Here is a 13,282-nt window from a genome sequence, read left to right as displayed (position 1 = left end):
GTCACGACAGCTGAAACCTCATGAGTTGAATTATGCCACACATGATTTGGAGTTAGCAGCCGTAGTGCTTGCATTGAAGACCTAGAGACATTTTCTCATCGGAAACCATTGTGAGGTGTACACGGATCACAAGAGTTTGAAGTATATTTTCACGCAGAAGGAGTTGAATCTCAGGCAAAAGAGATGGTTGGAACTCATCAAAGATTATGATATGAGATTGCATTACCACCCGGGAAAGGCTAACGTAGTAGCCGACGGGTTGAGCCGTAAGAGCCATGTCAATACACTAATGACCGGGGACTTACTGTCACATCCCTAGCTTCTGGTGCTGTCTGGTGTGTGCATCATGTTTAAATTCAATGAAATTTGAATTGAGGAATTTTCAAAACCTCAGGGAACCTCTAAAATAACCAACAATTAAATCTTCTCAAATGTGTCCAAGAAAATGTTCCTGTTATTCCATGGAAATATTGGTAAGAGGTAAAATTTAAACCAATATTTTTGGAGTCACAGAGATAATTATTTTGGCCATTTGAATTAATCCAATAACTAGTTGCTTTGGATTTATATTTAATATATATTAAATATGACTCCAATAATTCTGGAAGTTTGCGAGTGGCTTTGTATATATTTTAGCAAGCCACATAAAAATCTACAGAATTTATTTAAATGATTTAGTTGCTAAACTAAATCAAAACAAACTACAGAAAATAGAAAACAGAAGTAAATAGAGAAAACCAGAGAGAGAAAGACCCGTACCTGGGCCACTTACCTGTAGCCGGCCCAGCTGCACCAGTCCAGCCCACCGGGGTAGAGCGGCTGTCTTCAACCTCTGCCAGTAGGCAGAGGCGAAGTAGCACGCACGCACGCGCGCACGCGGAGGCCGCCACCTCCTGCTTCGCCGTGGCAGCCTCCCCGACTTCCTCGCGACGCCACGGAGACGCCCCCTCGCCCCTCTTCCTCCCTCGCTGCTCCCTCTCTCTTCCCCGAACACTCTCCCCCTCCTCTGTTCCCCTCACCGAACACGCCCGCCGCCGCCGACGAGAACCACCGCGGCCATGGTCTCTCCCTCGTTCCCTTGAGCAGCCCAGAGGCTCCGCCTCGACCCCCTCTTCCCCTCCACCGAGCCACGAGGTCCCGGACGCGCTGCAACGCCGCCACCATCGCCGTTTCCATCGCCGGCCGCCGAGGATCTTCACCGTCAATTCGCCACCATCATCGCGTCCCCGAGCCGGCTAACCATCCCTACGACACCGCTGTGAGCTCCTACGCCTCCCCTCCCTCTTCCCCCCTTCGATTGCGCCCTGTAGCCTCGATTCCACCGGAGCCGCGAGCTCGGCTCCGCCGGCCATGTCGCCGCCGTGGCCTGAGCTTGAACGGGTCGCGCCCGTGCATCTCACCGAACTCATGGTGACTCCAGGAGGCTGCGCAGTGCTTTACCTCACTCGCCCGTGCCCCACAACGCCGTTTTCGCCGAGGTCCGAACTCCGGCCGCCGTCGCAAGCTCCGCTCCGGCGAGTGCTGGCCACCCCGCGTCCTTCCGTCGCCTCCTCCGGATGCGCACGAGCTCTAGGAACCCACAGAGCCTCTCCGCGCGGCGTTTGGTCGCCGGAGGGCGAAACCCGAGCCGTTCGGCCGTCGCTGACCTCGCCGGCGGTTTAACTCCGGCCGTGCTGACATGGGCCGTCATTAGCAGCTAACAGCCCCGCTAATTAACCCCCAGGGTCAATGACAGCGGGCCCCGCGAGCTAATTACTTCTGTTAGGACTTAAATAGTCACATAACTAGCACTGTGACACTGACCAAAGGGTCCCACAGGTCAGATTTGACCTGGACAACGCCCGTTGACTTGCTGACGTCACCGTGAAGTCATGCTGACGCAGTAATAGGTTTTCTGGATTTAATTTAATTCTGAAAATTCCAGAAAATAGCTAAAACTTCAAAAATTCATAGAAATTCAACCGTAACTCCAAATTAAATAATTTATATATGAAAAATTATCAGAAAAATTCAAGGAATCCATCTGTACCATTTTCATGCATGTTAGAACAACTTATCACTACTGTTTAGGACAAATGAAGTGAATGACATTTAAATAACCACATATGGAGTTTGAATTTGAATCTTGGATTCAAACCAACTTCATTTAATCTGGTTTTAGATGCATTAGCCCAAAACACATTCATCTTGCCATGTCATGATCATGCATCATATTGTGCATTGCATTGATTGTGTTCCCTTCTGTGTTGCCGGTATTTGTCCCCTCTCGATAGACGTTGTACCGACGATGTGATCGTTGACACTGATGAAGACTCAATGTTATCTTCAGAAGTGCCAGGCAAGCAAAACCCCCTTGTTCATTCCGATAAAATCCCACTCTCTGCTCCTGCTCTCTTTTACTGCATTAGGACAACAACGACATATTTGATACTTGCTGCGGTAGCTGAACCCTTTATCCTTTGCATGACCTGTCATTGCCACAGTAAATAGATGAAACCCACTAGCATGAGTAGGAGTTGTTTGAGACCTGATGTGCCTACTCATTCATGCTTGTTTGTCATGCCTGCTACTGCTTAGAGTTGAGTCAGGTCTGATTCATCGGGGATGAATCAGAGGCGTGTGAACATGTCCTACTATGGGTGAACTAAGTGTGTGAACACGATTTGGTAAAGGTAGTGGTGAGAGGCCATGTAGGAGTACATGGTGGGTTGTCTCATTGCAGCCGTCCCCAGGAACTGAGTTCTGTGTTTGTGATCCATGATCAGTTACTACCACACATTGGGCTCCGGGTGCTCCAAGCTCTCTCGACTTATTAATCAACATGATCTCTGTCCAGGAGTTGCAACTAGTTTCTGGTGTTTGTAGGTAGTGTTAGTAGTCTACCAAGTGGCACCCGGTACAGGTGGGCTTGGGACAGACTAGGCACAGTGGCCCGGTGTACCAAGTGGCACCCGGTTGGTGGGCTTGGGAACCCTGCACACATCGTTTGGGGCCGTAAGCGACACCCCGGCCGGATCTCCTTGCGGATGGAACCCGAATAGGCGATAAACCTGGACTAGAGACTTGTTCGGTTAGTCAGGTCGTGGCCGACTCCCTCGCCCGGCTTCCGCTTGAAGGTTGCCGAGGTACATGACGTGTACAGGGCGATAAGTGGCGAAAGCGTGTGTGAAGAAGTACACCCCTGCAGGGTTAACATCATCTATTCGAATAGCCGGATTCCTCAGATATGGAAACTTGGACCCCAGTGCATAGTTCATAGACGAGTGAAAGTGGATACTCTAAAATACGCAAGGTAAGCGTGAGTACTATGGATGGCGTTCTCGTAGGGAGACGGGAGCGGATCCATAGTGGTGTATTGATATGGTGAATATGTGGACTCGTGTGCGCCACCTCAAAAGAGTTACTTGAAGTCGTAGTTCAGGATAGCCACCGAGTCAAAGCTGGCTTGCTGCAGTCAAACTCCACCATCCCCTTTGTTGATAATGATGCATATGTAGATAGTTCTGATGTAAGTCTTGCTGGGTACATTTGTACTCACGTTTGCCTATTTTATGTTTTTGCAGAGAGACTTCGGTCTCGCTAGTGGTTCCACGTGGACTTCGACGTTTAGCTTGTTACCTCAGCTACGATCTTGTGCCCTCGGCAGGATCTGATAGACAGTCAGGCTTCTCAGCCTTTTTCATTTATAGATGTCTGTACTCAGACATGATAGCTTCCGCTTGTGCTTTGACTTGTATGCTCTGATTGTTGGGTCATAAGACCCATGTTTGTAATATCTCGCTCCTCGGGCCTACTGAATAAACTACTTGAGTCGTAGAGTCATTTTGTGATGCCATGTTGTATTTGCACATATCGAGCATATTGTGTGTATGTTATTGTAATGCTTGGTATGTGTGGGATCTGACTATCTAGTTGTTTATCCTTAGTAGCCTCTCTTACCGGGAAATGTCTCCTAGTGTTTCCACTGAGCCATGGTAGCTTGCTACTGCTCCGGAACACTTAGGCTGGCCGGCATGTGTCCTTCTTCGTTCCTGTGTCTGTCCCTTCGGGGAAATGTCACGCGATGAATACCGGAGTCCTGTTAGCCCGCTACAGCCCGGTTCACCGGAGTCCTGCTAGCCCAGTGCTACAGCCTGGATTCACTCGCTGATGACCGACACGTTCGATGCTGGGTCATGGATGCCTGTCCCTGTAAGTTTGTACCACTTTGGGTTTACGACTAGCCATGTCAGCCCGGGCTCCTTATCATATGGATGCTAGCGACACTGTCATATACGTGTGCCAAAAGGCGCAAACGGTCCCGGGTAAAGGTAAGGCGACACCCGTGGGAATACCGTGCGTGAGGCCGCAAAGTGATATGAGGTGTTACATGCTAGATCGATGTGGCATTGAGTCGGGGCCCTGACAGCATTGGTATCAGAGCTTGACTGCCTGTAGGATTACCAAGCCAAACTGGTCGAAGTTGAGTCTAGAAATTCTTTAGTTATATAAGGGAATTGATTGTGGGATGGAACGTAAGGCTCTTTTTACTCCTTATACCTCATGGCCTTCTGATCTGAGTCATCATCTTCTCTTCTACGGGGATTAAGAACTAGGCTATCTCTTCTTTCTATCAGGATCACGTGTTACTAATCCAGGACTTGTAAGATTGTTGGTTCTAAGCCTCAGTTCAGTTCCTACTACTTCCGTATGTTAATTGTTGATCTCGAAACCTTGATATTGTGCTTCTGAGTGGTTATGCCACCATTTTTGTGAATGTCTCAAATCTTTTCTGAGCATTTATAGCCGTTATGCTGTCCGAGTCATCCCAGGTTTCTAGGTAGTCTGATGCATTTGCAAATCCTTTCTTCCCGTTTCAATGTTCCCATGGGCCAGATTAACCACACTAATCAGTGAGTTGAGGTACTCCGTTACCTTGACATATATGTTGGAGATATTATTATGACCCTAGGTGTCTTAGGGGATCACCTAGTAATCCAGTCGTGCCTTGTGTTCCCAGTGTGATGATTCTGGCTATCGTTCTCGAAAGCATCCCGTGATGCTACTTAGTAGTAGGTATTCTACTCCTTGGGTTTTGAACCCGAGATTCACCCTACTTACTTCATGTTGATAGTAATTGCTAGCTCCCTTAGGTTATTAGTAAACTTTGCGATAGTCCTCGAGGTCCGTGGTGTTTCCTTCTTCCAAATACTATGAACCGCTTATGGCAGATGTTTATTGGATCAAAAGATCACAACTAGAGTACTCTTGAGGAGTTCTCCATTCATAAATCGTGACTCTGCCAGTTCTACCTTTCTGCATGGGTTATCCGGAAGAAATATGTTGACCTTGGTTCGATATACTAACCTATGCATCCACAACTCAGAAAATTATATGTTCCTTTGAGTTGTTCTCGTTAGTTGTCTTCTGACCCTCGTCTATCAATTGATAGTCAAGAGTATGTGTGCAATCGTTCATTGATGCCTATTATTCTTGTGGTCCGTCAAGCCATTCTATTCAGGATGACCAGGAGAAACAAACTCCAGTACCTCTTCCATATCCAGGATTGGGTCAAAGAAGTTGTGCTCCGCAGATCAAAATGCCAATCCAGCTTTTGCTCTGTTCTACCTTGGAGTATTACCATCTTTATATCGGATTGTTATAGGAATTGCACACCATCCTATGAACTCTTGGTACAGTGATACTTCTTGCCATCATTGTTCATTCCTCGGTTCCTGTGTTATTGTAACCGGAATGCCAACAAGTGAATCGTGGTGTATGAAATCAATACTGCTAGCAACTCCGTTGCTTGGTAGCTAAAGGATAATAATTTCATTCTTAGCGTGTTGGTTTTTGAATCATCCTTCTAAGACTGATCGTGCTACCTAGTCCTTATTTCCTGGTGCACTCTTTGATTGATGAGTAGGATTTTGTCAAGTCTTCGCTCATTTGATCATATCATCTTGCCCTGAAAAGCAAGATTGTTCTCGAGTTTAGTAACATACGTGATTTTCCGAATATCTTCTCGAAGTATCACTAGGTTGTCACCTGACCGCTATGTTGAGCTCGTGATCAAGTTGGTTTCCTGTGAACCACCTTCTCTCCAAGAATCGGTGTTAGATATCCCTGAGCTAGTTGGTTAAGCTAAACGACAACTTGGAGGGTTGGAGGATAAAAGCTTGCCTGCCTTAGTTCGTTCCAAAGGGATATTCTTGTGTAGTATGTGTTGAAGAAAGATGATATCTTCATCGATTGGTCCCTGTGATCAGTTGCTGGACCTATTGTCTTATCAATCCTTTGATTTGAGTGTGGGCTATCGTCAAATCAAATCAGTACCAACGACGCTCGTAATGTTGTCTTACTCGTGGTTGATCCTCGAGCATACACCCTTACATCTTTGGTCTGACCAATGCTATCACCATGTTCACTTAACTATGGAATTCCTTTTAAAAGGAAACCCAGATGAATTGTTGTTGAGCCCATTGACAACATCCTTATCTTCTCCATGATTTTGTTGAACATTAAGCTAGTGTTGGAAACTTTTGAAAGCATTTGTTCATGCTAGCTCATGAAGCATATGTTCGGATGTAAGAAGTGACTTCCTCTAGTTCATGTGCATTTGATGCAAGTTACCGCCGTGGACTCGAGAAAGTCAATGTTGCTTCCTCTGGAATCATCACAAGTCAGTCATGCACACGTGCGAAGTATTCTGTGGTCTAGAGACTTGCAACCTTCATTCCATATGTGTATCCCTAGCACACCAAGCACTTACTGATTTGTTCAAGGAGAAGGAGTATCCTTCATAAGAGCTAATCCTGGACTTATGAAGAACTTCGATATCCTCGCTGATGGTTCCCAACCAGAACTCGGTAGTGTTTTATTGTAAGACTACCATGTGGGCATGCTTGTCTGGGACAACGTGTTCACATGTTTATAGCAGAACCAACTCATGTTTTGGAGCTTGCTATCGTAGTTCATTTCCCGAGAATCTCGCAACGTCATCTCGTCGATTTGTGTTGCAAACTTTCATTTTTCTTTCTAGACTTGGTGAGTCTGGAATATCCTGACACCAACCAGATCTGAATCTCAGGCAGATATGATGGTTGGAATATTTCCCAAGAACTATAATATTGGTCCCTCGATAACCGGTAAAGTGGATGTCGTGGCCAACACACCCAGCCGGAAGACCTATTATTGTAGTATCTTGTTTGGGGAAGTTGGCCACCTTCCCATAAGGACTTCGTAGGATTTACTCCCTAGTTGCGCCTTATGATTTTTGTGTTCCCGAAGTCCGACCTTACTTGATGTTCTAGATACCAAACCTTATGAATGGGATACACTAGCACATCAAGGAGAACATTAGAAGCGGAGTGCTAAATGTCTCTCGGTCGATCATCCAGATTTTGTTTCCTTGGCCTCGCTAAGGTGAAATCTGAGAAGGTGTTATCCTCCTTTGCATCTGCATCTTCCATCGGTATTCATCATGGTAGTATGTTGTGTTGCCGGGATCCTTGACACGGATGTGGTAAAACCTTGATGATTGTGGAAATGCCCAAGTTCCTGAGAGCACGCACAAGCACTACGTGTTATCATCGGCACTAACTGGGTTTGCTCTCAGTTCCCTCGGCAATGCTATGACCTTTACAAACAGTGAATTCACTCTCTATTGTTGGGTTCTTCCCCAGTTACCAGAATCATTCCCAGCATTTGCATTTTGTTCCCAGCTTGCACCGCCAATGTGCCATTCTACCATGGGTCTCTTCCATTTCCGGTGATAAGCAAATTCATCCATTGCGTTGTCTCCAACAAGGTAATCCACATCATCCAAGTCCGAGTATGCCATTCTACTGACCCCCTCCAAACGATTGCTCGAAAATTGCCTTAGGCTGGTTTAAAGAGTCTCAATGATCTTTGAATCAAAGGTAATTCTTTTTGCCACTTAAGGGGATATTTCTACGAGTCACCTTCCCTAAGGTGCCTCGTTGTGGTTTCATGGCAACTCAAATCCTCGCTACGTTGACAATCGATTACCACCTTCTTAAGTGTGGAATTGTTGTCCACCTAGTGAACCTTCGTCATCCGTTTCTCTCCACCCCTCTTGATGTGTATCTCGTGTCTCAACCCGAGAGATGGTCCTATGTCTCATTCCGTGAGTTGTTCGATCTTCGAGAAGATCGACCCTTCTAGAGTCTCCTTCTTCCCTTCATGTCATGTTGACAGGATTTCTCAGAGCAAGACCTCAAGACAAAGATGGTGTTCAAATCAACGTTCATTTGAAGTGCAACCTGGATCATGAAGATTGTACTAGTTTGCGTTTCCCCTTCATCCTACCCTACGCTTGAATCTCGAGACGAGATTCTTGTTTAGTGGGGGAGAGTTGTCACATCCCTAGCTTCTGGTGCTGTCTGGTGTGTGCATCATGTTTAAATTCAATGAAATTTGAATTGAGGAATTTTCAAAACCTCAGGGAACCTCTAAAAATAACCAACAATTAAATCTTCTCAAATGTGTCCAAGAAAATGTTCCTGTTATTCCATGGAAATATTGGTAAGAGGTAAAATTTAAACCAATATTTTTGGAGTCACAGAGATAATTATTTTGGCCATTTGAATTAATCCAATAACTATTTGCTTTGGATTTATATTTAATATATATTAAATATGACTCCAATAATTCTGGAAGTTTGCGAGTGGCTTTGTATATATTTTAGCAAGCCACATAAAAATCTACAGAATTTATTTAAATGATTTAGTTGCTAAACTAAATCAAAACAAACTACAGAAAATAGAAAACAGAAGTAAATAGAGAAAACCAGAGAGAGAAAGACCCGTACCTGGGCCACTTACCTGTAGCCGGCCCAGCTGCACCAGTCCAGCCACCGGGCAGAGCGGCTGTCTTCAACCTCTGCCAGTACGCAGAGCGAAGAGCACGCACGCACGCGCGCACGCGGAGGCCGCCACCTCCTGCTTCGCCGTGGCAGCCTCCCCCGACTTCCTCGCGACGCCACGGAGACGCCCCCTCGCCCCTCTTCCTCCCTCGCTGCTCCCTCTCTCTTCCCCCGAACACTCTCCCCCTCCTCTGTTCCCCTCACCGAACACGCCCGCCGCCGCGACGAGAACCACCGCGGCCATGGTCTTCCCTCGTTCCCTTGAGCAGCCCAGAGGGCTCCGCCTCGACCCCCTCTTCCCTCCACCGAGCCACGAGGTCCCGGACGCGCTGCAACGCTGCCACCATCGCCGTTTCCATCGCCGGCCGCCGAGGATTTCACCGTCAATTCGCCACCATCGTCGCGTCCCCGAGCCGGCTAACCATCCCTACGGCACCGCTGTGAGCTCCTACGCCTCCCCTCCCTCTTCCCCCCTTTGATTGCGCCCTGTTGTCACATCCTAGTTAAGCCATGCATTAGAGTGTTGCATCATGTTTACTCTTTCATCAGAAACTTGAAATGGGGATCTGTGAAACCCTCAGAACCATTTTGAAAATGACCCAAATAAAAATTTCTCCAAAAGGGTCCAAGAAAATGCTCATGTTGCTCTCTGAAAATATTGGACAGAGATAAAAATCAAACCAATATTTTTAGTGGCTCATGGACATTTATTTTGGGCATTTGGAATTAATGCATAAATATTTGCATTGGAAATATATTAATTATATATATTAATATATGCCCAAATATTATGCCAATTATAAAAGAGCTCTGGAATAATAAAAAATAGCTCCTGCAAAAATTGGCATAAATTAAATAAATGATTTAATATATTTTTTAAATCAAAACAAATGTCAGAAATTAGAAAACAGAAAAATATATAAAGGGAGAAGCTTACCTGGGCTCCTCCACTGTGCGGCCCAGCCAGCTGGCCGGCCCAGCCAGCAGCCGGCCCAGCCCACCTCCCTCCTCTGTCGTCTTCGTCCCGACAGAGGGAGGGGAGTGTGGCCGACGCGCGCGCGCGCCACCGCGCCACGCCACCTGCTCGCCTGCTTGCCTGCCCTCCCCTCCTCGCTCGATGCCCTGGACGACGCCACGCCTCTCCCCCTGCTCTCTCTCACTCTCCCCCGGCCTCTCCTCTCCTCTCCCTCGCTCTCTCTCTCACACGGACCGAACACCACCGTCGCCGCCGTTCGCCATAGCAGCCGTCTCCGGCCACCCCTCGCTCCCCCGACTAGCTCAGGAGCTCCGCCTCGACTCCCTCTTCCTCCCCACCGCTCCACGGCTCCCCGGAAGCCCTGCATCGCCGCCACGTCGCCGTTCCCCTCTTCGGGCTCCGACCGTCGTCGCCGTCGAATTCACCGTCACCAGCGCGTCCCCGAGCCCGCTAACCATCCCTGCAGCTCCGCGGTGAGCCCCCGGATCGTTTCCCCCTTCTCCCCTGGTCTCTTCCGACCTCTAGGCCCTAGCCCCACCTTGGCCGAGAGCTCCACGCCGCCGGCGATGTCGCCGTCGTGGCCACGGTCGCCGTAGCGCCCAACCGAGCACACCATCGTGCTCCCCACCTCACCAGGAGCACGCAGCACGCACCAACGCCTCCCCAACCCCCTGCAACGCTGATTCCGACCGCACCCGAACTCCGGCCGCCGCAGCCGAGCTCGCCGCCGTCAACTCCGGCCACCCCGAGCCCAACCACCACCACCAATAGTCGCGGCTCAACCTCAGCAACACGTAGATGCCTTCCGCCGTCCATTTGGTTGCCGGAATGGCAAAAAGCACTTTCGCCGCCGTCTCGGACCTCGCCGGCGTCATGTCGCCGGTGGGGTTTGACTTGTCCGACCTGGGGTTTGACCCCCCAGGGTCACTGACGCGTGGGCCCTGTCGGCCAGGTGGTTAGGTTAGCGCTAACTACTGTTAGTCAACCCCCCTGACACTGACAGTGGGCCCCAGCGCCACTAATCCCTAATTAGGATTAATTTAATCCTGTTTAACCCCCCCTGTCACTGACGTGTGGGCCCCACACGTCAGGTTTGACTTCAGCCAGCCGCAGTTGACCACTGACGTCATGCTGACGTCAGGCTGACGCAGTAATTGATTTTCTGGATTTAATTTAAATCAGGAAATTCCAGAATATTATTTAAACTTCAAAAATTCATAACTTTTATTCTGTAACTCCAAATTGGACAAATTATATATGAAAAATGATCAGAAAAATCCAATCTATCCATCTGTACTATTTTCATGCATGATCAAACAAGTTAAATTGATGTTTTAAGCAGAACAAGGAAAAGCACTTTAAAAGGCCATGTTTGAGTTTGAAATTTGAATCTTTGATTCAAATTTGTTCAAACCCCTTCTGGTTTTAGTTGCATTAGCCCAACACACTCATATTGCCATGTTTCATGCATGCATCATATTGTTGCACATTGTTTGGTGATGCTTGTGTATCGATGTCCTTTGCGACAGGTTCTGTCCCCGAGGAGTACCGTGATTACCCTAACGAAGAACCGTATCCGTGCATCGAACCATCAGGCAAGCAACCAACCATTTGATCATATCGATACAATCCCATGTTCTCGCTCCTGCTCTCTTTTACTGCATTAAGACAACGCGATTCAAACTGCTGTGTGCTACGGTAGTTGAACCCATTTCCTCTGCATGACCTGTCATTGCCACAGTAACTAGATGAAACCCACTAGCATGTGTAGGAGTTGATTGAGCCATATGTATGTGTTGTTCCTACCTTGCTATGCCTGCTATGCTTAGAGTCGTGTCAGGTCTGGTTCATCTGGGTGATGGGCTAGAGTGAAATGATTATGTCGGTAATGAGAGTGGTGTGGTGAACACGATTTGGTAAAGGTATCGATGAGAGGCCATGTAGGAGTACATGGTGGGTTGTTTCATTGAAGCCGACCTTAAGCACTGAGATCTGTATGTGTGATTTAAGAATACAGCTACTACCATGCATTGGGCCCTGAAATATGACCCCGCTCGACTTCTTATTCACCCTAGCTCTCTGTCCAGGAGTTGCAAGTAGTTTCTGGTGTTTGTAGCCTACTGGAGGCCGTGGACAGCGCTGACCGTAGGGGTGGGCTGTGATGCGGTAGGTACGTGGCCGGGTGTACCGAATACCCGTTAGGTATCTCGGGAACCCTGTTCACATCGTTCGGGGCCGTATGGGAAACCTCGGCCGGACTCCCTGCGGATGGAACCTGAATAGGCGATAAACCTGGACTAGAGGCTTAAGTGTTTAGGTAGGTCGTGGTCTACACCCACGTCGGCTTTCGCTTGAAGTCTGCCGAGCACATGTCGTGTGCAGACGCTAAGTGGTGGAAACATGTATGAGGAAGTACACCCCTGCAGGGTTAACATGATCTATTCGAATAGCCGCGTCCGCGGTAAAGGACTACTTGGTTGCCTATACAGTTCATAGACAAGTAAATGGAAACTACTAAAAGCCTCAAGATAAGTGTGAGTGCCGAGGATGGCTCTTCCGTAGGAAGACGGAGGTGGATCCTCGGTAGTGTATTGAAGTGGTGAGTAGTGGACTCGTGTGCGCAAAACCATTTCAAGTTGGAGTATCGTAGGATAGTCTAGCCAAGAGTCAAAGCTGGCTTGCTGCAATAACTCCACCAACCCTTCTTGATACTATGCATGTATGTAGGATCTGATGTAAGTCTTGCTGAGTACCTTTGTACTCATGTTGCTATAATCTACATTTTTACAGAAGACGCTGCAACCCCTTCTGATGGGTTCTATGTAGACGTTGACATCAACGAGTAGGCTAAAGACCCAGGTGGTGACCCTGAGCTTGTGAAGGACCACGTAGTATAGCTAGGCTTTCCAAGCCTCTTTTATTTTACTAGTTGTCTGTACTCAGACAAGTTACTTCCGCTGCTGGTTTGTATGACTGTATGACTTGTATGTGGGGTCGTGAGACCCGTACCTTTGTGTATGTTATGTATGGCTCACTGAGCCTTAAATAAAGTACTTGTGTCATAGAGTCATGTTGTGATGCTTCGTTGTATTTGCACATATCGAGCATATTGTGTGTATGATTGAAATGCTTGGTATGTGTGGGATCTGACTATCTAGTTGTTTATCTTTAGTAGCCTCTCTTACCGGGAAATGTCTCCTAGTGTTACCGCTGAGCCATGGTAGCTTGCTACTGCTCTGGAACACTTAGGCTGGCCGGCATGTGTCCTTCTTCGTTCCTGTGTCTGTCCCTTCGGGGAAATGTCACGCTTTGAGTACCGGAGTCCTGTTAGCCCGCTACAGCCCGGTTTACCGGAGTCCTGCTAGCCCAGTGCTACAGCCCGGACCCACTTGCTGATGACCGACACGTTCGAAGCTGGGTCATGGATGCCTGTCCCTGTA

Source organism: Triticum aestivum, chromosome 7B (assembly GCF_018294505.1).
Source record: "Triticum aestivum cultivar Chinese Spring chromosome 7B, IWGSC CS RefSeq v2.1, whole genome shotgun sequence".
Taxonomy (NCBI): domain Eukaryota; kingdom Viridiplantae; phylum Streptophyta; class Magnoliopsida; order Poales; family Poaceae; genus Triticum; species Triticum aestivum.
Note: the sequence above shows the minus strand (reverse complement) of the source record.